At 46.6% G+C, this 24,607-nt stretch overlaps 1 non-coding gene across 1 annotated transcript; it reads left to right on the top strand.

Moving 5' to 3' along the window:
• The first annotated feature begins 20,295 nt into the window (after positions 1-20,295).
• TRNAA-CGC (transfer RNA alanine (anticodon CGC)) lies at positions 20,296-20,372 on the top strand. The gene has a single exon. It is a non-coding gene; the product is annotated as a tRNA-Ala (tRNA).
• The last annotated feature ends 4,235 nt before the right edge of the window (positions 20,373-24,607 follow it).

Below are 24,607 nucleotides of genomic sequence, written 5' to 3'. Positions count from 1 at the left end.
GCCCAAGCTCGCTGGCTTGAGCAAGGGGTCACTTGCTCTGCTATAGCCCCAGGTCAAGGCACACATGAGAAAGCAATCAATGAACAACTAAGGAGCTGCAACGAAGAATTGATGCTTCTCATCTCTCTCCCTTCCTGTCTCTCTGTCTCTGTCTGTCCCTCTCTCTCCCCTCTCCCCCAAAAAGTTTCAGTTCTATTTTATCTGTTATTTTAAAATCTATTTCCTATTTTTTATTAGTTATTTTAAATTTTAATTACAGTTTACATACAATATTATACTTGTGTCAGGTGTACAATGTAGTGATTAGACAGTGACATGATCAACCTGGCAGGCAAGTCTGGTGGAACCCATTTGACATCATTCGTAGTGATTACAATATTATTATTGACTATATTCCTTGTGCTGTACTTTACATAACTGTGACTATTTTTATCACTGGCAATTTGTGTATCTTAATCTATTATTTATTTGTATCTATTTAGATAGTTTCTTTTTTAAATATTATGAAATATTTCAAACAAATGAAAGTATACAAAATATCAGTTGCCTTGCCTTAGCTAACTGGGTTGCTTAGTTGGTTAGAACATACACCAAGGTTGTGGGTTCAATCCCCAGTCAAGGCACATACAAGAATCAACCAAAAAATGCATAAATAAGTGGTACAACAAATCACTATTTCTCTCTTCTCTCTCCCCTTTCCTCTCCCTCTAAAATCATTCAATAAAAATAAAGAAATAGCCTGACCTGTGGTGGCGCAGTGGATGGAGCGTCCACCTGGAAATGCTGAGATCGCCAGTTCCAAACCCTGGGCTTGCCTGGTCAAGGCACATATGGGAGTTGATGCTTCCAGCTCCTCCCCCTTCTCTCTCTCTGTCTCTCCTCTCTATTTCTTCCTCTGTCACTCCCTCTCCTCTCTAAAATGAATAAAAAATAAAATAAAATAAAAAATAAAGAAATAAATTACTTATTTATTTCCTTATTTATTTTTAGTGAGAGAGAGAAGCAGGGAGAGAGAGACAGAGAGACAGGAACATTGAGCTGTTCTTGTACGTACCCTGACCAGTGATCAAATCGGCAACCTCTGCACTTCCGGATGGTCTAACACTAACTAACTTCTGGATGGTCCAGCCAGGGCTTAAATAATAATAAAACTGGGGAACAAAATTTTTGCTGCATCCACCAAAACACTTGTTCTTACCTAATTCAAGTGTGCTGATCTCAAATCTGACATTAGTTTTTCTCTGTAAGCTACAGTTTTTTTGCAATTCAAGATTTTAAGGTTTTCATCTTATTGTAAAATTTTCAACATTTAGTTTAACATAATGAAGTAGAATGTCTTCTTGGGCATCATCTTTGTGAAAATATAATAATTTATATAATACAATAAATACACTAATACACTAAAAGATGATTGCATCAGAATTTGTCTACAATTTCAAAATAGAACATATTAAAACACTTATTTTAATCATAAAATTTGCACAAAACTTATTTAAATTCTATTCAGGCAAAAATTTGCGTTTGTAGCTCTTGTGTTTGTGTACTTGTTGAGGACAATCTCGTTTGATGCTCCAGCAGTAGTCTGCTCATCACTAACAGCTCCAAGATTTTCGGGAAACTTATCAAGGTAACTGTTCAGGAAGTGAATCTTTTTTTTTTTTTTTTTTTTTTCATTTTTCTGAAGCTGGAAACAGGGAGAGACAGTCAGACAGACTCCCGCATGCGCCCGACCGGGATCCACCCGGCACGCCCACCATGGGGCGACACTCTGCCCACCAGGGGGCGATGCTCTGCCCATCCTGGGCGTCGCCATGTTGCGACCAGAGCCACTATAGCGCCTGGGGCAGAGGCCACAGAGCCATCCCCAGCGCCCAGGCCATCTTTGCTCCAATGGAGCCTTGGCTGCGGGAGGGGAAGAGAGAGACAGAGAGGAAGGCGCGGCGGAGGGGTGGAGAAGCAAATGGGCGCTTCTCCTATGTGCCCTGGCCGGGAATCGAACGCGGGTCCTCCGCACGCTAGGCCGACGCTCTACCGCTGAGCCAACCGGCCAGGGCCAGGAAGTGAATCTTAACACTCATGTTACATCCAATGTCGTGGAAAGCCAACAGAATCCTTTGAACCAGAAGTTCATAGTTTTCTGCTTTTTTGTTGCCAAGGAAGTTGTTTGTAACTGCCACAAAAGACTGCCGTGCTGCTTTCTCCTCCTTACTCATCTTCTTGGCAAATACTTCATCACGTATGAGGGTTTGAATTTGAGGTCCATCGAATATACCTACTTTTATCTTCTCGAAAGACAAGGCAGGAAAACAGAAATAATATGGTAAAAGCATTCACTTTCTCTATTCAAAGCCTGAACAAACTGCTTCATTAAGCCAAGTGTGATGTGAAGTGGGGGAAAAATGATCCTGTCTCAATTAACTACAGGTTCATTCACAATATTTTGCATCCCTACTTACAGAGCTTCATGTTTTAGCCACTCCTTCTGTGTCCAGTGTTTCTCCCGAGCTTGGCTGTCCCACAAACACAGAAAGCAAGGATACTTCGTGAAACCTCTCTGTTGTCCTAGTAGGAAATTTACCATTTTAAGATCCACACAAGTGATCCAGTTATGCTCCTCATACTTCAGAAAGTTGAGGACACTTTTTATGTCATTCTTACTAAGTCATTCAATTCGGATTGGCTAAACTACTGAGGGGTTAATGACTGCTTGGCATCAGAAGACCCTTCGGATTCTACAACCATTTCCTCATGCATCTTATCAAAATAAACCTGATCACCATGTTCACTTTCTTTGTCCTTAGAAAAAATAAAACCATTGAAAACTGGAACCGGGATTGTCTCAGAGTATGGGATAGGTCGTATTGCTGAAGGAATATTATGATATGCGATCATATGCCATTTTTTCTTGCTGATACCCTTTGTATGAATCAGACAGAAATAACAGTCACTGCTGTGGTCCTTAGGTTCACGCCAAACCATGGGAATACCAAAAGGCATTCCTTTGCTTTTTCCTTTTGTCCAGTCACGAAGCATTTCCTCACAATTATGACACACAATATGAGGAGCCCAATTCTTGTCTTGATCGCCAAGGGGAACTTGAAAATAGGCAATATATAGCCTGACCTCTGGTGGCACAGTGGATTAAGCATCAACCTGGAATGCTGAGGTCGATGGTTCAAAACCCTGGGCTTGCCTGGTCAAGGCACATATGGGAGTTGATGCTTCCTGCTCCTCCCCCCTTCTCTCTCTCTCTCTGTCTCTCTTCTCTAAAATAAATAAATAAAAAATAATTTAAAAAATTTTAAAAAAAGAAAATAGGCAATATATGCACGTTTCACAAATGATGAAATATTGCGCCTTTGACGTTGAAGTGTGTAACAGCCACATATAACAGAAGGTGTCAGGACAATTCTTACATTTATGCCTACTCGAAGAAGCCATGATTCAATCTTAAAACAAAATAAGAGGGTGTTTTTATCAGATCATAATTTTTTACATTTAAAAACAACTACAATTAAGTAAAAGTGATGTTTGTAAAACATTAATTTCCTTGTGGTTATGTTCAATCCAAGAGTCGTTGCCCTTTAACTCCAATTTAAAAACCAATGCATGCCATTAACTGTAACAAAAAGAAATTAAAATTGCATAAAAACTAGAGCGTGCACCAAAAAATGGATTTCAGATTTGGAATAAGCAATGCAGAAACATATAGAAACAGTTCTAAAACCTCACTCAACAGAAAATGAAAAAAAAATTGTTCCCCAGTGAAATAGAAAGACTAAAACGTTGAAGCTTGCCTAGCCACCTCCAACACTCCCCCTGAATTGGATGTTTCTCTCAACATTTCCATACTTTCATTATACGTGTGAGTATAGAAATGGTGCATCAGCCTGACCAGGCGGTGGCGCAGTGGATAGAGCATAGGACTGGGATGCGGAAGACCCAGGTTTGAGACTCCGAGGTCGCCAGCTTGAGCGCGGGCTCATCTGGTTTGAGCAAAGCTCACCAGCTTGGACCCAAGGTCACTGGCTTGAGCAAGAGGTTACTCGGTCTGCTGAAGGCCCGCAGTCAAGGCACATATGAGAAAGCAATCAATGAACAACTAAGGTGTTGCAACATGCAACAAAAAACTAATGATTGATGCTTCTCATCTCTCTCCATTCTTGTCTGTCTGTCCCTGTCTATCCCTCTCTCTGACTCTCTCTCTGTCTCTGTAAAAAAATAAAATAAATTAAATTAAATAAAAAAAAAAAAGAAATGATGCATCACGTAAGCAGGACATTCTCAAAGGCGCAGAGTGTGGTGATTGCGGGCAGCTGACTCTTCTGTTCAGTGTGGAGCTTTTGACATTTGTCTGTTTGGTCCTGGGAGCTCTGCCAGCTGATCTGACCTGCTGCATGATGCTCCAGGCAGTGGGAAACCTTTTCTCTGCTCTTGTCTCTGTTGCAGGACTTTGGTTTTCTTCCTCCTCCCTCCTTTCCTTTCTTGTTTGGCATAACAGGGCTTGTCCCTGGCACGCACTGTGGGTCTCTCCTGAGCATGAACTGCTGTGTCATTGGCATTGTGCATGTTTGTTCTTCTAAATGCTTATGTCACCTGACCAGGCGGTGGCGCAGTGGATAGAGCATTGGACTGGGATGCAGAGGACCCGGGTTTGAGACCCCGAGGTCGCCAGCTTGAGTGCAGGCTCATCTGGTTTGAGGAAAAAGCCCACCAGCTTGAACCCAAGGTCACTGGCTCCAGCAAGGGGTTACTAGGTCTGCTGAAGGCCCGTGGTCAAGGCACATATGAGAAAGCAATCAATGAACAACTAAGGTGTTGCAACGCGCAATGAAAAACTAATGATTGATGCTTCTCATCTCTCTCCGTTCCTGTCTGCCTGCCCCTGTCTATCCCTCTCTCTGACTCACTCTCTGTCTCTGTAAAAAATAAATAAATAAATAAATAAATAAATAAATAAATAAATAATGCTTATGTCCATTCATAGTCCCACCAGCAGGGTCTAAGAACTCCTGGCCACACCTCCCACAACACCATAGTTTATTTTCAAATATGCATAAGTATTAATAATCATAGTGCGTCTTAAAAGTCAGGTTTATTGAAGTGTGATTTGCAAACAGAAAAACTTACCCTTGAGAAATGCACAGGTGGTCTCCAGCCAAGTAGCTTGGTTAATTGGAGCATTGCACTTATAAGCCAAGGTTGCGAGTTCGATCAATGGTCAGGGCACACACTGGAGTCAACCAGTGAGTGCATGAATGGGTGGACACAAGTTGATGCTTTTCTCTCTCCCTCCCTCCCTCCCTTCCCTCTCTCTCTCTCAAAAAAAAAAAAAGAAAAGAAAAAGAAAAAGAAATGCACAGATCAATGGGTTTCGATAGATATATAGTACGTAATGATGGGACCAAAGCCAATTGAAGCCATCATCCATCATTAGGAGTGAACTCAGTCCTGGGGCACAGAGGAGCTATCAATAGGGTTGTAAACCACATGATGTGGGAAGGAGTGAGAAGGATCTATATATATGGGCCTCTGGTTCTGGGCAAATCTGACTCAACACAATTCAGTGGCTCCCTTGTCCTTGACCAGGCCCCCAGGCCCTGTGAGTTCCCTCTCTATCTTTCATCTTTCCCAGTGTCCTTGTTACCCCTGTCCCCAAGGGCCTGACTCATTCTGCAGAAGCCTAGAGACTCTATCTTCCCCAGATCCACCCTACCCCACCTGTGTTGCATCCTAGCCCTGATGACTCAGATGGGGCCTGTGGCTTGTCTCTTTCCTCCAGACCAGGGGTCCCCAAACTACGGCCCGCAGGCCGCATGCGGCCCCCTGAGGCCACTTATCCGGCCCCCACCGCACTTCCAGAAGGGGCACCTCTTTCATTGGTGGTCAGTGAGAGGAGCACATTGACCATCCCATTAGCCAAAAGCAGGCCCATAGTTCCCACTGAAATACTGGTCAGTTTGTTGATTTAAATTTACTTGTTCTTTATTTTAAATATTGTATTTGTTCCCATTTTGTTTTTTTACTTTAAAATAAGATATGTGCAGTGTGCACAGGGATTTGTTCATAGTTTTTTTTATAGTCCGGCCCTCCAACAGTCTGAGGGACAGTGAACTGGCCCCCTGTGTAAAAAGTTTGGGGACCCCTGCTCCAGACCATGAGCTCCTGGGTTCCCTAACCACCACCTGCCTGGATACTTCCTCTGTGCCTCTTCCCATCTCTCTCCTGTGCCACTTGGCCCCCAGCCTCCTACTTTTTGTGTGTGTGTGTGTGACAGAGACAGAGAGAGTCAGAGAGACGGACAGACAGACAGGAAGGGAGAGAGATGAGAAGCATCAATTCTTTTTTCTTTTTTTTTTTGTATTTTTCTGAAGCTGGAAATGGGGAGAGACAGTCAGACAGACTCCCGCATGCGCCCGACTGACCGGGATCCACCCAGCACGCCCACCAGTGGGCGACGCTCTTCCCACCAGGGGGCGATGCTCTGCCCCTCCGGGGCATTGCTCTGTTGCGACCAGAGCCACTCTAGCGCCTGGGGCAGAGGCCAAGGAGCCATCCCCAGCGCCCGGGGCCATCTTTGCTCCAATGGAGCCTCGCTGCAGGAGGGGAAGAGAGAGACAGAGAGGAAGGAGAGGGGTGGGAAGGAGAGGGGTGGAAAAGCAGATGGGCACTTCTCCTGTGTGCCCTGGCTGGGAATCGAACCCGGGACTTCTGCACGCCAGGCCGACGCTCTACCACTGAGCCAACCGGCCAGGGCCTAGCATCAATTCTTCATTGTAGCACCTTAGTTGTTCATTGATTGCTTTCTCATATGTGCCTTGACTAGGGGGCTACAGCAGAGTGAGTGACCCCTTGCTCGAGCCAGCGACCTTGAGTCCAAGCTGGTGAGCTTTGCTCAAACCAGATGAACCCGCGCTCAAGCTGGCAACCTCGGGGCTTTGAACCTGGGTCCTCCGTGTCCCAGTCTAACACTCTATCCACTGCGTCACCACCTGGTCAGACCCCAGACCCCTTGACCCAAGCCTGGCACCATCTATAGCTGGCAGCCGTGGGGTCCCTTCCCACCACCACTATCCCTCTAGGTGGCATAATTCAACTGAGCCAACTGGATACTATCTAGTGTGACTTTGCAGAGCCTAATGACCTTGATGGTGGCTTGGGGCGAGAGGCAGCTGGCAAGATGGAGGCTGGGGCCCAGGCCTCCTTCCCAGAGAATGGGGGGCCACTCATGGAGAGAACAGTCATTCCAAGGACTGGGCATCTGCTGGCCTGAAGCCTCAAAGAAAGCCCTGGTCAGTCAGTAGCAATTTAGGGTTGCAATGAGATCGAAATTTCCCTGCTTCAAGCTAAACTGTCCCCCAGACTCAGGTGTTGAATCCCCAGCACCTGGGGATGTGCCTCTATTTGGAAGTAAGGTCTTCACAGAGGTGATTAGTGTAAAATGAGGTCTTTAGGTTGGGCCCTAGTCTAATCTTTTTTTTTTCTTGTGGCAGAGACAGAGAGAGTCAGAGAGAGAGAGAGACAGACAGACAGGAATGCAGAGAGATGAGAAACATCAATTCTTCATTGTGGCTCCTTAGTTGTTTATTGATTGATTTCTTATATGTGCCTTGACGGGGGGGGGGGGGGCTACAGCAGACCGAGTGACTCCTTGTTCGAGCCAGCGACCTTGGGCTCAAGCTGGTGAGCTTTACTCAAAGCAGATGAGCCTGCACTCAAGCTGGCGAGCTCGGGGTCTCAAACCTGGGTCCTCCACATCCCAGTCCAACACTCTATCCACTGCACCACCACCTGGTCAGGCCCCTAGTCTAATATGACTGCTGTCCTTATAAGAAGAGGACATCAGGACAAATATACACAGAGGGGCAATGGTGTGAGGACACAGGGAGAGGATGTCTGTCTATACATCAGGGAGAGAGGCCTCAGGGGAAACTAACTTGCCAACACTCAGATCTCAGAACCAGATTCCAGGACTGTGAAGTGATAACTGCTGGTTAAGTCGCCCTATCTGTGCCACATGCCATGGCAGCCTCAGGGCACATGTACAGCCACCACAGCAGCAGCAAGTCTCATTTTCTGATGGAAGAGAGCAGATCCCATCAAAGATCAGGCCAAAGGTTCAACCATGGGTGGGAGGACAGTGAGGGAGATGCCATTCTGCATCAGTTCATCTGTGCAGAAGTCAGGGCCCTAAAAGCAAAGAGTAGACCTGTCAGCCAGATGCAATACCTGGTAAAAGCCCCCGACACACTGAAATTCTGATGCCCCCAAATGCTCTGGGCCAGTCTACCATGGTGGGGGCCATGCAGAGATCTCACCTGAGCCAGGAGTTTGCCTCAAGATCTGCCCACCTCCCTCTAGTTACTGGCAGTGACTGGAGCTGAGTGTCATGTGGCTACAGCGGGAAAGTTCTGAGCCTGTTGCAGGTGGGGAGGGACTATTTGGCAAGGAGCTGCCAGCAGGCAGTTGTGCAGGGCAGGCCTCTGGACCATGCAAGGGGATGAGTATTGCGGATGCTAGGGAGCTGGCAGAATCAAGCTGGATGGGGAAGTAGATGGATTTGGGCTCTTATTTATTTATTTTTTTACAGAGACAGAGTCAAGAGGGACAGACAGATACAATTCTTCATTTCAGCTTCTTAGTTGTTCATTGATTGTTTTCTCATATGTGCCTTGACTGGGGGGCTACAGCAGAGCAAGTGACCCCTTGCTCAAGCCAGCAACCTTGGGCTTCAAGCCAGCAACCTTTGGGCTCAAGCCAGCAATTATGGGGTCATGTCTATGATCCCACAGTCAAGTCAGCAACCCTTTGGTTAAGCTGGTGAGCCTTGCTCAAGCTGGATGAGCATGTGCTCAAGACTGTGATCTCGGGGTTTTGAACCTGGGTCCTCCACATCCTAGACCGCACTGCACCATCACCTGGTCAGGGACACTTCTCACATCCTGCAAGGATGCCTGAAATTGTTCTGATGTGCTGCCGAATGGCTCCTTGAAGCTTGGGAATTACAAGGGCCTGAAGTAAACAAGATGGAGGTGCCAGGGCTGCCTCGTAAAGTGTGGAGGAAAGAAGCGACATACACAGCAGCCAGGAGGACTTATGCATTTCTTCTGCAAGATCAGAGAGCCTGTTGCTGACAAGCTTCCCAGGGAGGGCTCAGAGGACAGTGAGGGACAACAATGGCATCAACAAGAAGCTCCATGTCCCCATCAGACCAGGGTTGGAGGTGGAAGGTCCTGCCAGAGCAGGGGTTTCTAGTGTGTCTTTAGAATGATGGCCCAGAATGGCCATAGGAACATGGGTGTGCCCGCAGAGCAGGCAGTGAGGCATGGAGGCCGCAGGGAACCCTGACTGTGGGAGCCTGGGACATGTCCTAGCAGAGGGCATTAGCAACCTGTTACTACAGAACAAATTATTCCAAATTTGTCAGTTTACAATAGCAGACCTTCATTATCTCACAGTTCCTGTAGGTCAGCAATTGGGGCCAAGTTGTTGGCTGGGGTGTGGAATCTTGAGGCTCGATGGAGGGAGACCCTGGTCCAAGCTCAGCTGTGTGGCTGTCACTAAGGCTCCATCCTTGGGACCAAGAAAGATGGCAGCTACAGTCCTTTCACAGACTGATCTGGAAGAGACATCTGTCTCTGCCACATTCTGTTCATCAGTGGCACATCCATCTGTCCAATCTAAACTCAAGGTGGGAGAGTTTAGATTCATAGCGCCTAGACGCTGGGGAGGGGTCAAGGGGTCACTGGGAGTGGTGCATGGGCCAGTGAGGGTGTTGCTTGACCTTAAATCCAAAAAAGATCAAGAGTGGTTGACCCCTCACCAGTGTCTCAGCCCCCCTGGATCTCAGGTAGCTGCACAATGAAGAGTGGGGACCACTCGGATCTTTCCAGAACTGTAGAGAAGGGTCTGAGCTGACCTGTTGTGGCTCCTACAGTGGCTGTGTGTGGTGATGGAAGTGGTGATGGCTGGTCCTCCAATCCTCACATTGGGGTACTTTCAGTGTTGGGGTGCTGTTGAGAGAGAGGATATGCCGGGAGGTCCAGGGCTTTCTCATGAGGCCTGCAGCTATCATCTGGCAAAGAAAGCTGCACTCAGCTGGCTTCTGGAGGGTGAGGAAGGACCCAGTTGCACGCAGGGCTGACAGGGTGGATTGGAAGGGGAAGTGGGGGGTGTAGAACCTGGAGGGAGTACATACTGCATCCTGCGTCCACTGCCCCCAAGTTCGGCAATACTGGCTTCCTCTGCAGACACCTCCCCCTCTGTGTCCTACTGGCACCCCAGGTCCACCACCCAAATTATGTACCAAAGGCAGCCAGAGCTTTCTATCCACACGCTGCCCCACAGTCTGCTGTAGTCTCTCCTCCCAAGCACCTCAACTGCAAAATCCCCACTGTCCAGCAGGAGACCAGCTAGACTGACACTCCTGGCTGGACAGACTGGCTGCAGGGTCTGTACTCGCCCTTCCTTCTTCCCAGCTGTGCTCAGGCCACACAAACCCACTCACCCCTCCAGCTTGATCACTTGTCACCTCATTGTGCCCTGCTAGGTCCCACACCCTGCTGGTCCCCTCCTCTGGGGTCTGCACCCATAAGCGCAGTGGCAGGTGGGCATGCAGCCAGAAAGCCCCCAGTTCAGAGAAGTCTCAGGATGGAGAACATGCTGCCCGCAAAAGCCCATGCTCTTTCTGGTCTCTCTAGGCCAGCTGCCCCTGCTCTGAGATCCTCTGATGCTGCCTCTGCCAGGCAGGCGGCTTGGAGGGGATCTCGGCCCCAGGGTGTTCCAGTTTGTTTTGTTCCTGGCCAACCCCAGAAAAGACTCCCGCCAACTTCTCTGTTCACTACTTCCACCCTGGAAATTTCCTGCCATGCGCTGGGGGCCTAGAGGAGTCCTGCCTGGGTCCAGCCGGCAGCACCCAGCCCACCGCCGGCCACACCCTCGTGACACCTTTCTGGCCGGCTTCCAGCCCTCCAGGAGGTCAGTGTCACCTACCTGTCACCCAGTGGCCACTTGGGGGATGACAGGCATTGCTATGGCTGTTGGCCTGCTAGTTGGACATGCCCATCCCCAGGGATTCTCCCATCCATTTCTTCCCTCACCTGCTCATTTGCTCATTCATTCATTCATTCATTCATTCAGCATACAACAATGAGCTATCCAGGGCAGGCCTCTGTGGCTTCCCGACTCTTCATGGGCTGATTTTCCAGCAGAATACAGACAAGATGGATGAGGGCAGGGGTCTATTTCCATCCCAGCTTCATGGATTCTCCTGCCACCTTGTCCAGGCCCACAATGGAGGGAGGAAACTCACCGTAACAGACAGTATGTAGCCAAATCACTAGTGGATGCAGCTGTCCCCAGGGGTTACCCTCCTCTCAATTTCTCCCTTCTTCACTCAGCTGCAAAGAGTAATATGTTAAATTATTTTTAAAAATAGCTTTATTGAGACATAATTCACCCATCAAAGTGAAGTTAATGGTTTTTAGTACATTCAGAGTCATGCAACTATCTCCAGTCAATTTTAGAACATTTCATCACTTTAAAAAGAACCCCCTACCCTTTGGCCACATGCCCAGCCCCCAGCCCTAAGGAGCCACTGATATACTTTCTGTCTCTGTGAATTTTCCTGTTCTGGAGACATCATATAAGTGTAATCATACTATTTTCCCCTCATGGAACATAATTTGTTTTGAGAGAGAGAGAGAGAGAGAGAGAGAGAGAGAGAGAGAGAGAAAGACAGGGACAGATAAGAAGGGAGAGAGATGAGAAGCATCAATTCATAGTTGCAGCACCTTAGTTGTTCATTGATTGCTTTCTCATCTGTGTCTTGACTGGGGGACTTTGGCTGAGCCAGTGACCCCTTTCTCAAGCCAGCAACCTTTGGGCTCAAGCCAGTGACCATGGGGTCATGTCTATGATCCCACACTCAAGCCAGTGACCCTGCACTCAAGCTGGTGAGCCCACGCTCAAGCCGGTGACCTTGAGGTTTTGAACCTGAGTCTTCACCATCCTAGGTCGACACTCTATCCATTGCATTACTGCCTGGACAGGCTGGAGCATAATTTCTTCATGTTCCGTCACATTGTAGCGGGTGTCAGAGCTTCCTTCCTCTTTAAGTCTGGACCAGTTTGCTTATTCATACATCTGCTGACAGGGACATCTGGGTTGTTCCCAACTTTTGACTACTGTGAGTGAGGCTGTTGTGGTCATGGGTGTGCAGCCTCTCATGTGGACACATTTTATTTCTCTCAACTGGAAACCCAGGAAAGGAATTGCTAGATCAGGCAGTAACTGTGTTCAGTTGTATGTGGGGGACCATTTTCATAACCCAGTCTGACCCAGACAAGGCCTGATCAGGACCCTATAAGAGCTCCTAGCCATGTAGCCTCAGCCCTGATCCCCCACATGGGCTGCACTCCTGCCCTCCTGCCCCCGAAGGTGTCTCTGCGGGAGGCTTTCCTCCTGCTCCTCCTCCAGGTCCCAGCCTCAGGCAGGCTGCCACACTCCCTCCTGGTGTTTGTGCACTTACTGTCTGGGTCTGGAGGGTCCAGGGTCCAGGAGCGTGAGCACTCTGTGTGTTGAGGCACATAATAGATGTTCCCCATCATATGGTGAGAGAACAAACCCTTTGAGCAAGAGAGGACCCAGAGCAGTTTTAGTTTCTAAACAGAGTTGCAAGAGGTAGAGCTCTCCAATCTGCCCCATTTTTCTGTCAATAGCATCTTGGTTTTCCTTTGGGGAGTCTCTCCTCAATTAGTCTAGGGGATGCCAGAAACCCTGGCTTGGGCAGCCAGCCTGTCCTGGACAGGTAAGGTTGACTCAGGTGGACAAACGACTCAGATGAGGTCAGTGAAACTTCAGTTTCTCTCCCCTTTCTGTGGGATCCGTGCTGGTGGAGTGTGGCCGCAGTTTGAGGAGGGGCTGCCTGGGAATAAAGGCATGCAGAGAGCAGCCAGACTGAGATGGAGAGAGAAGACGGGCTGGCTGAGATGACCCAACCTTTTCAGTTATGTGAGACAATGTATTTCCTCTTTGTGGGGAAAACAGATGTGTTAGGCTTGCTCAGTTTACTGGCTGCAAGCACTTTGCCTCATTGATGTGTGCACAGGTGGCAGCACCATGTGTGTGTGGTCTTTGTAAGGCTGCAGTTGCATTCCCTTAGTAGTGATTCTCCCAGATCACTCTCCTGCCACCACGAGGTGCGGTTTTCCCTGCTCCCTTGCATTTCACTGAAAAAAAGAAACAAACAGATTTTCCTTTTTTTATTAGGTCTTTTCCTTTTGTTGTTTATTTGCTCACCTGTTTTGCAAGCCTCCAATAAATGGGTATAGCCCAATGCTTTCCTTCCCCGCAGTTCCTCTTTCTCTACCATCTGCCCAAATTCACTGAGAACTGAACTGGCCTCAATGACCTGCATTACATCTGGCATAGTGGGCAGGATTTGGAGCAGATTGGTATGGAGCTGCCGACACTCTTGAAGGTGGGGTAGAGGAGTGGTTGTTGTTCTCCAGTGTATGGTTCTCCATGGCTGTCCCTTTGGGGGCCGTGGGCTGGGTGTTTTTTTAATGGCCCTGCAAGAAGAAACTGAGAGCTCTGTGAGAGAAACTTCCCGAGGTTGAAGCTCCAGGGTGATCTGCAGACTGAGCAGCAACAATATAGCACAAGCTGGCCTGACCAGGTGGTGGTGCAGTGGATAGAGCGTCGGACTGGGATGCGGAAGGACCCAGGTTCGAGACCCCAAGGTCGCCAGCTTGAGTGCGGGTTCATCTAGTTTGAGCAAAAGCTCACCAGCTTGGACCCAAGGTTGCTGGCTCGAGCAAGGGGTTACTCAGTCTGCTGAAGGCCCATGGTCAAGGCACATATGAGAAAGAAATCAGTGAACAACTAAAGTGTCACCACGAAAAACAGATGATTGATGCTTCTCATCTCTCTCCGTTCCTGTCTGCCTGTCCCTATCTATCCCTCTCTCTGACTCTCTCTCTGTCTCTGTTAAAAAAAAACAAAGAAACAAAACAAAACAAAAAAACCAATATAGCACAAGCTGGAATGCTTACAGGAGAAACAGCTGCAGATCTGAGAACTGCAGGTCAGGCAGCAGGCTGAGAACCAGTGATGGCATGAACTGCAGTGAGCACTGGAAAGAGAGGCCGACCAGGTTCAAGAGCTGCAATGTGAGATGCAGGCTGAACACCAATGGCACCTGGAACTGGAACAGTCTCTGGAGAAAGAATTATGAGTTCATGAGTTGCAGTTTTCCCTGGAAGCTGAACATTGGCAGCAACAGCTGTTGGAGAAACAACTGCAGGTTCAAGAGCTTGAGTCTCAGCTTCAGGCCAAGAGCTGGCAGCTGCAGGAGCCAAAGTGGGGGCAAAAGATGGAGCTGTATTCATGCCAGAAGAGTGGTTCTGAGTCAGTGGGAGCAGGCATTTCCAACTCAAGTTCAAGCTGCAACTGCCATCTGCTGACTCAGAGCCTGGCTGGTAGTTGCCAAGAAGGTAAAAAACCAGCAGCCAAGTGTCCCTTAGGGACAGGAACAACCCCCTCCCCAGGTAGTGGAGCTCTCTGTGGTCCGGCCCTATACCCAGGCAGAGCTGATGAAGTTGGGGATGCAATTCAGGCAGAAACTCACCAAGCCCCTGGCAGCCTGGTTGCTGTAGTTGTGGGACATAGGGGGTGGATGGCATCATACTATCTGGAACAGAGATGGAGAAATTGGCTGCCATTACCACACACTCCTCCCTGAGGGAGTGTCTTCAGAACTGCCATGACAACCCAGGAAACCATAGCCTATTAGGATGAGTGATGGCTGGTATTCATACAGTCTGGCAGAATGCTGGAGACTTGCCAGGGCAGTGAGTCAGTGGCAGTGCTATAGTGAACTAGGTATGAAGAATGCTGCTTTCAACCCAGGGTGCTGTGGGCCAGACGAGGAAGTGTTTACAGCCGGGATGAGGGATCTTATCCTCTGCAGCGCCCCATCAGTCCTTTTTGGGTCACTAGTGGTTATCCTGGGCCCTTATGTGAGACAGCCCATCAATTCGATTACACAGATAATAGCAGATTTGGGGGAGCTGGAGGCAGCATGGAATCACAAAGCTGTGAGGGCTGCTGCCTGTGCTACCCTTGATTAACAAGAAAAATGGGCCTGTTTAAAGGTTAACTGAACATAGATGTGGGTAGATTCTATTGCAGCTAAGGAAGATAGGGAGAAATTAGATGGCAAGCCTAATAAAGTTTTTTACATAGCTTTGGCAGGAGCTTAAACCAGCACAGAGGTTCCAGCCGTCAAAATGAATGACCCCAGCAGCTACCAACAAAATGGTTGGTGTGCAGACAGCATGGTTACAAGATTATATGGTGGAGACAGCTGAGGGAGAGGAGGACCCCCCAAGACCCGCTATTCCAGGTTGAATAGGGGGAAGCCCGAGGGACCCGTCAAATGGGCAGTGGGGACCAGAGGCCCCACGTAGAACTGGCTATCCACTGATCCCCTTCTAATGTACAGTGGGTGTTGGCCTTGGTGAATACAGGTGCAGAATGTTCCCTTCTCTATGGGAACCCAGAATGCTGGGACCCCAGTGGCCATTGACAGTTATGGGGGCCAAACTGTTCAAGTGAAGCCAATAACTATTTCATTGGGGATAGAAAGACTGTCTCCTAAGCCATAAAAAGTATATGTATCTCCTATACTTAAATATAGATATTTTGGGGGTAAATGTCTTACAAGGATTGTGGTTGGAAACTACAGTTGGGGAGTTTCATCTGCAAGTCTAGGTTGTGAAGGCAGTGTTGCAGGGACATGCAGCACATTCCCTCTTGCAATTACCCATTCCCCGGGGTGTGACTAGCATGAAGCAGTACCACCTGCCAGGCAGCTATGAAGAAATCACTGGGACAATTCTTGAACTAGAAAAAATAGGGATCATCCGGCCAGCACAGCTCTTACAACTCCCCAGTGTGGCCTGTGCACAAACCAGATGCAACCTGGTGAATGACAGTGGATTACAGGGAACTTAATAAAGTTGTTCCCCCTTTTCATGCTGCTGTACCCTCAATAGCTAACCTGATGGATTGGTTAAACCATGAGTTGGGGACATACCACTTTGTAGCAAATCTGGCTAATGCTTTTTTCTCTATTGACATAGCTGCAGAGAGTCAAGATCAATTTGCCTTCACTTGGAAAGGGAAGCAATGGACCTTTACAGTATTACCCCAGGGCTATTTGCATAGCTCCACCTTGTGTCATGGGCTGGTGGCTGCTGACCTGGCTAAATGGAAACAAACAGAGGCAGTTCATATGTATCATTATATTGATGATGTTATGCTAACTAGTGACTCTTCCAGAATTGGAGCAAGCAGTCCCTACCCTGTTATCCCATATGAAAGTGTGTAGCTGGATGGTCAATGAGGGCAAATTACAAGGACCTGGGTATCTGTTAAGTTCCTAGGGGTTGTCTGGTTGGGTAAGACAAAGGTTATCCCTGAGGCGGTTATAGATAAGATCCAAGCATACCCGTGCCCACTATGGTAAAGCAGTTACAGAAATTCCTAGGTCTGTGGGGGTATTGGTGAGCATTCACACCCCATTTAGCTCAGTTACTGCACCCCTTGTATCACCTTATTCAGAAGGGGGTTCACTGGGATTGGACTGAGCAGGCACAAGATACATTTGCAGCAGCTAAGAGAGTAGTCAAGGCAGCACAGGCCTTGAATATATTTGATTTACCAGGCCCTGTGGGTTTGATGTCCATGTAACCCTTGAGGGGTTTGGATGGAGCTTGTGGCAACGGACAAAACACGTACGGCAACCTATTGGGTTTTGGTCCCAATTGTGGAAAGGCGCTGAAGTCCATTACTAATTAGTGGAGAAAGAGCTGGCAGCTGTGTACACTGCCCTCCTAGCCACTGAGAGTATTATGATCACATACCCTTTTGCAGAATGGGTGAGAGATTAGGCAACTCAACCTCATAGTGATACAGCTTAAACCTCCACCCTGGCCAAGTGAGTGTATTCTTGCAACAACGCTGTGCTCTTAGCACCAGCTCATTGAGATCAGAACAGCAGGAAGTCTTGGGTAAAGTCACCTATGTGAAATTAGAGTCAGGCCTGACCAGGCGGTGGCTCAGTGGGTAGAGCATCAGACTGGGAGGTGGAAGACCCAGGTTTGAGACCCCGAGGTCGCCAGCATGAGCACAGGTTCATCTGGTTTGAGCAAAGCTCACCAGCTTAAGCCCAAGGTCGCTGGCTTGAGCAAGGGGTCACTCAGTCTGCTGTAGCCCCCAGTCAAGGCACATATGAGAAATCGATCAATGAACAACTAAGGAACCACAATGAAGAACTGATGTTTCTCATTTCCCTCCCTTCCTGTCTGTCTTTCCCTATCTGTTCCTCCCTCTGACTCTCTCTCTGTCTCTGCCACAAAAAGGAAGAAAGAAAGAAAGAAAGAAAGAAAGAAAGAAAGAAAGAAAGAAAGAAAGAAAGAAAGAAAGAGAAATTAGAGTCAGGTGCAGCTAGGGTTCAGGAGGCAGAACCTGAAGTCAGTCTCTACCAGAAGGGGTGAATGCCTATCCCCAAGGATGCTTGGTATCCTGGTGGTTTTATCAGGAGCCAACCTGCCATGTGGACAGCCATAGCCTTCCATCCGGTGCCGCAAACCAGCATGGCTAGTAATTCCATGTCTTGAATGGGAACTGCGGGAATTAAGAAAATAGGCTTAGAGAAAAAGGATGGGCTTGGGAGGTCTCTTTGCAACACAAGAGATAGCTTGCAAAAATCAAAACTTCATTTCCCAACCTGCTTTATTTATAGGGCAAAGAGAGGCCAATAGCAAATCAAAGAAATTATTAAAGCAAAGTCACATTTCCAAGGTATCTCAAGAATTCTTCCAAGTGCAGAAAAACCCCACCATATATAACATCTTTTTTTAATTAATCCATTGATTTATTTATTCATTTTAGAGAGGAGAGAGAGTAAGAGAGAGAGAGAGAGAGAAAGGAGAGGAGGAGCAGGAAGCATCAACTCCCATATGTGCCTTGACCAGGCAAGCCCAGAGTTTCAAACTGGGGACCTCAGTGTTCCAGGTCGATGCTTTATCCACTGCGCCACCACAGGTTTGGCCATTACATCTTAACTTCACAAGACAAAGGACAAAAAGAAATTTGTCTCCAGTCTTTCTGAGGGACATGGGGGGTAGGACGAGTATAAACAATCCAGCATTATAGCTAACATAAAGGTGTGGGAAAAAATAGCCTTTCACAACTTCACAGAACAAGTGAGGTGGGGGGTTGGGCAGATTGTCAGCTTACTGCCAATTCCCCACACCTCTATCTCTTCAAAATCTAAACTGCAAAGACTTTGTTGGCTTTCAGTCCCCAACATATTCCCCTTTTCTATTTTTTAATTTCAATTTGTGTGTTGTGATTTATATTCATTTGATTTTTGATGTTCCGATTTGGAGGAAGACTGTCAAAATATAAAATAAACATGAAATTAAAATAGCCAGTACTAACAGATACCAAAACAAGTATCTTAATACAATGAAAGAATTAAAGCCTTTAAATTATCAAGCAAATTCTTAGCTAATATAGCAGAATTTAAAATAGAATTTTTGTAGTTTTGAATGTCTTTAATATGTTAATGTAATTTCACCAAGTCTGTGTTGAAAACATTATCTGTAAATGCTTCACATTATCTGTAAATGTAACCCAACCCCACTTCAGTTTGAGAATTGTCCCAAGGAGCAGGAGTCACACACATTCAGGAAAAGTCTGCATGGCATTGGAACTGTTGTCACATTTCCACACTTTGCAGCTAGCGTCTAAGTCTTAATGACTATTGCTTCTAGCACATTAAGCTTTTGTCTCAAACTTAACATCAATACTGGATTTCTGGCAATGATTCAGATAAATTGGAAGGGCCATTTGAAGCATGTATGGAGATGGAGCTTCTGTTTTCTTTAACCTGGAGAGATGAAACCAGGGGGCCTTTTCCTGAAGTTTTGTAGCATGAGGTGGTGAAAAGAACCTTGGGATACACTATGCTGGTTGGTAAAGGTAAATTTGTAACAGAGGTGGGCAAAAAGGAGTGAGAGAGAGAGAGAGAGAGAGAGAGACTTTGTGTTTGGAGAGTAGGTCCCGGCCTAAAATAGGCATGGGGCATTGAGGCAGGAGGAGAAAAGAGTGTGTAAAGGAGACACTATGTATTAAACAAGTAGCAGATTTGTGGCAAATGGGAAGGAAAATACTGTAAGACCATTAGCACCCACAACAGAGATTTTTCAAGGGATGAGCAGAACCAGAATATTTGGGCAAGGCAGAGTAAGTGGCCCTCATATCTATAAGAAATGAGATTGGCTTACTTGCTACTTGGATGGTTATTCTAGGCCTGCCCACAGTGATGTGAGATGGGGCCAATGGCCCTGAGCACTTTCAGTCTTCAGGGGCAAGTCCCAGCAGGCTGGGCAAGGTTAGGTCAGAGGTGGCTGGGGTAGGGCTGGGAGAGACTGAACCCTCCCTTGGAGGAGTGAAGGGCCTCTTATCTTCCAGTGTCCCTTTTTCCCATAGCAAGGGCATGGCCCTGGCAGAGGCTGAGAAGCCAGGCAGGCTTTAGCCCAATGACCTTCCTTTCCACTCTTGAAGCAGAGCCTTGATGGAGTCTTATGAGGTCCCTTAGGGGCATTGGAGCCTTTAAGGGCATATGCCAAGAGCTGGTATTTTGCCTGATTTCTTTGGGCTTTGTCTGCCTTTTCTTGTTCCTCTCGGTCATTATAGACCTTAAAAGCCATGCTTAGGAGATTTTGTTGAGGGGTTTGAGAATCCTCCTCTGCCTATATAAACATTTTTCGTATATCTGGAGCTGATTGGAAAAAGACAGAAAAACAGCGTTATCAACTGGATTAAATGAAGGAGGGTAGGAATTTTCAGGAGAAAGAGGTTTGGAGTGTGTTAAGAGGATTTGATAGATGGAACAGGTTTGACAGAGAAAGGGATGAGAGCATAGTATATTCAATGGCTTTTGTGAAGTGAGTCTCTCATCCTGGCTCATGGAGTCTTACCAAACATTCAGGAACCCACCAAGAAGCTTCAGCAAACCTAGGAAAAACACACATATATCCTCGACCTCATAGGAGAACAGGGTCTGGCCCTTACCAGATTCCTTCGAGCAGGTCCTTCCATCGCATTTCAGGGAAGGCTTTCCTTGTTGGATTCCAGAGTCTCTGGGCCACTGAATGGCCTTGTACATCAATATTCAAATAATTTTAAAGTAAAAAGAGTGTTAAAGAAGATTTGCAGGAGGCCCTGGCCAGTTGGCTCAGCGGTAGAGCGTCGGCCTCGCATATGGGGGTACCCGGGTTCGATTCCCGGCCAGGGCACACAGGAGAAGCGCCCATTTGCTTCTCCACCCCCCCTCCTTCCTCTCTCTCTCTCTTCCCCTCCCGCAGCCAAGGCTCCATTGGAGCAAAGATGGCCCGGGCGCTGGGGATGGCTCCTTGGCCTCTGCCCCAGGCACTAGAGTGGCTCTGGTCACGGCAGAGTGATGCCCCAGAGGGGCAGAGCATCGCCCCCTGGTGGGCAGAGCGTCGCCCCTGGTGGGCATGCCAGGTGGATCCCGGTCGGGCGCATGTGGGAGTCTGTCTGACTGTCTCTCCCCATTTCCAGCTTCAGAAAAATACAAAAAGAAGAAGAAGAAGAAGAAGAAGAAGAAGAAGAAGAAGAAGAAGAAGAAGATTTGCAGGAGTTCCAGGATATGACTCCCCCTTTTCTATTTTTTAATTGCTGGGCACACTCTATAATGCCTTGACCCTGAGGATTGTAAGGAAATACCTGTTCTCATGTTAATTCCAAAAGTCTGACAAAATATAGTAAATGCTTTTCTAAGTAACACTCTCATACCTTTCAAAACATTTCTTTTCTATTGATTAACAGGCAATTTAGAAAGCACAGAAGGCTGAAAAAATCCATTATGACCTTCATTATCTTCCCATCATAAAAAAAAACAAACTTAGACCTTTGTTAGGGAAATCCACCCTGCCCCAAGCCTCTGGCAGCTCCGTGACTGCTTCAGGAGTGAGTCAAGAGAAAAAAAAACCAAAACCAATGTTGCTTAGCAATAACAGATGCATCAGCTCAACAAAATTAGCAAGTCTTTAGGATCCATATTTTATTCTATTTAAATTTAAATGAGCACTCTTTACAAGTTCCAATTTCTAAGCAAAAAATATAGGAATGAAAACATTTTATTTTTTCAATATTAGAGCCAGCATTTCCAATTTTTGCATCCAAGAACTTAATTCAGGCCTTAAAAACAGACACATTTTAGACAACATTAAACAAAGACTAAACAGAAACAAGAATCAGATGAACCAGATAAAACAGAGAGAAACCCGGGATTTCATATCATAAACAGATTAGAAAGATGCCTGCCTCATTTTAGGGCATTTTTTGAGAGGGAATTAAGATGGATTAGACCAAGGGTAGTTAACCTACCTACCGCCCACTTTTGTATCTCTGTTAGTAGTAAAATTTTCTAACTGCCCACCAGAGTTGCACAGTAATGGTGATTTATAAAGTAGGGAAGTAACTTTACTTTATAAAATTTATAAAGCAGAGTTACAGCAAGTTAAACCATATAATAATAATTACTTACCAAGTACTTTATGTTGGGTTTTTGCTAAGTTTGGCAGAATAAATCTTTATAAAACAACTTACTATAGTTAAATCTATCTTTTTATTTATACTTTGGTTGCTCCGCTACTGTCCACCATGAAAGCTGGAACGTCCACTAGTGGGCGGTAGGGACCAGGTTGACTACCACTGTATTAGATGTAGCATCCACCAGGTATGAGAACAAACGTCGGAGACTTTCAGGAGTATAGATGTTTCTTTATTGGCCAGTTTAACCTGCGCAGGGGCGAATTCCCAGGTGTCCAGAGACACCGTACCCACAAGGTGCTACAAACGGGAATCGCGCCTAGCACTTACAGCTAAGTCCTTTTATAAGCTGAGCAAGCAAGCAGTTCATAGAAGCAAATGTGGCAGTTTGCTATTGGCTAATTTATACTTATGTAGCATAACAATCCAAATATGGAGTGGAATTTTTCAAAATTCTGCAAGTCTAAACACATATACTGTTATTTTGTGGTCAGTGAGTCAGCATCTTGAACAACCTTGGGCATGGCATTCCTAACGGTCAGGGCAGGACCTGCCTGTAACACTCTATTTCCCTGTCCTATTAGTGCCTAGCCTACATCCTGCTAGTTTAAACATTCTGATCTTTTCTTGGTCCTTACATTAGACTAATCAAAACTTTCTCGAGAAAAATCTTGGCTGCCGCAAGAAGATTTTGTAGACAGATCCACCCAAGGTGCTCTGTCCAAATTTCCAGACAAGGAATAGGAAAGAAACAAAATGATAGTTCAGAGAATTGTAGCTAAAACATTAAAGAAAATCAGACAATAATAGGAAAAGCTGTAACTTTCCTAACACCTGAGTCTCCTATTCATTCTCAAATTCTAATAGCTGCTGTAACTGGCAGTTCAGGTTGACTATGTTGAGATTTCTCTACCTCAATTTTAGCTGAACCGCAAACTTAGTTGACAGGGGCTGGAAAGGCTCCATTGTTCGTTTCCCTGAATCACCTACCCTTCGGCAGTATATTTAGATTTACATTCATTTGCCCAATGTCTGGCTGCCCTTGAGGGAGAGGCTGAGACTGACATCTCGGGTGAGCAGGGCAATTTCTAGCAAAATGTCCTAAACCCCCACATTGGAAACAAGATCACCGGCAGAAATACTTTCCTGACCTTTCTTTTTTTGTTTGTTCTGCTGTTTATCTAAGTATTGTCCTGGAGGCCTCCCCTGAAATGCTGTGGCAATAACCAGACCTTGCATGTATGAAGACCCAATATTAATGCATATTCTGATGTAATCCCCTATATCTCAAGCCTGATCTAAAGCTTGTTGGAGCAGGAATCTCTAAAGGTCTGATACAAAGACCCTGGGAACAACCCGACAAGCATAAGAAAGAGCAGAGGGCGGCAGAGGTGCAAAGATTAAGGCAGCCATAGCTGCAACGCCGTCATTATCTCCTGAGTCATCCTCAGACTCCAAGAACTTCTCATATTTACATCCCTCTGTTTCTAGCTCACTCTGATCAAACAACAGCTTCTCCTCAAATAAAAACATTTGTACAAAAAGAAAAAGGTCCCTTACTCCTGACCCTAACTGTCCCATAATTTATTACTCCTGATTATACTTTCCCCCAAAACTTTCTTTTTTATTTATTTATTTATTTTCATTTTTCTGAAGCTGGAAACAGGGAGAGACAGTCAGACAGACTCCCGCATGTGCCCGACCGGGATCCACCCTGCACGCCCACCATGGGGCGACGCTCTGCCCACCATGGGGCGATGCTCTGCCCATCCTGGGTGTCGCCATGTTGTGACCAGAGCCACTCTAGCGCCTGAGGCAGAGGCCACAGAGCCATCCCCAGCGCCCGGGCCATCTTTGCTCCAATGGAGCCTTGGCTGTGGGAGGGGAAGAGAGAGACAGAGAGGAAGGCGCGGCGGAGGGGTGGAGAAGCAAATGGGCGCTTCTCCTGTGTGCCTTGGCCAGGAATTGAACCCGGGTCCTCCACACGCTAGGCCCAAAACTTTCTTTACTCAAAAACTTTATGTAGCTTTAACTGCGGTGGCACAGTGGGTAAAAGCATCGACCTGGAACACTGAGGTCACCGGTTTGAAACCTCGGGCTTCCATATGGTCAAGGCACATATGGGAGTTAATGCTTTCTGCTCCTCCCTTCCTTCTCTCTCTGTCTCTGTCTCTGTCTGTCTCTCTCTCTCTCTCTGTCTCCTCTCTCTAAAATGAATAAATAAAATCTAAAAAAAAAAACAAAACCAGAAACTTTATGTATTGTGTGCATTTTGGGAGTTCTGTCACCTGCCTTCAGTTTAGTTTTCCCTTCCTTAGGTCCCTGTTTGGGCACCACTTTTCGAGAACCAGCGTGGATAGTAATTCCAGGTCTTGAGTGGGAACTGCATGGAATTAAGAAAATAGGCTTAGAGAAAAAGGATGGGCTCGAGAGGTCTTTTTGCAACACAAGAGATACTTGCAAAAAAACAAAACTCCATTCCCCAACCTGCTTTATTTATAGGGCAAAGAGAGGCCATTAGCAAATCAAAGAAATTATTAAAGCAAAGTCACATTTCCAAGACATCTCAAGAATTCTCTCAAGTGCAGAAAACCCCAACCATACATAACATCTTAACTTCACAAAATAAAGAATAAAAAGAAACTTGCCTCCAGTCTTTCCAAAAGACATAGGGGATAGAACAAGTATAAACAATCCAGCACCACAGCTAACATAAAGATATGGGGGAAAAATAGCCTTTAGCAACTTCACAGAACAAGTGAGGTGGGGAGGTTGAGAAGACTGTCAGCTTACTGCCAGTTCTCTATACCTCTGTCCCCCCAAAACCTAAACTACAAAGATCCTGTTGGCTTTCAGTCCCCAACAATCTGGCCACTGAGACTATTTGGATAGTCTATTTGGATAGTACCTGACACAGGTACAGGCCAAAGCAGCCAATAGGCAGAATTAAGAGCCA

The sequence above is a fragment of the Saccopteryx bilineata genome, chromosome 6 (genome assembly GCF_036850765.1).
Source record: "Saccopteryx bilineata isolate mSacBil1 chromosome 6, mSacBil1_pri_phased_curated, whole genome shotgun sequence".
Lineage (NCBI taxonomy): Eukaryota > Metazoa > Chordata > Mammalia > Chiroptera > Emballonuridae > Saccopteryx > Saccopteryx bilineata.
This window is presented reverse-complemented; position numbering and strand designations above follow the sequence as displayed.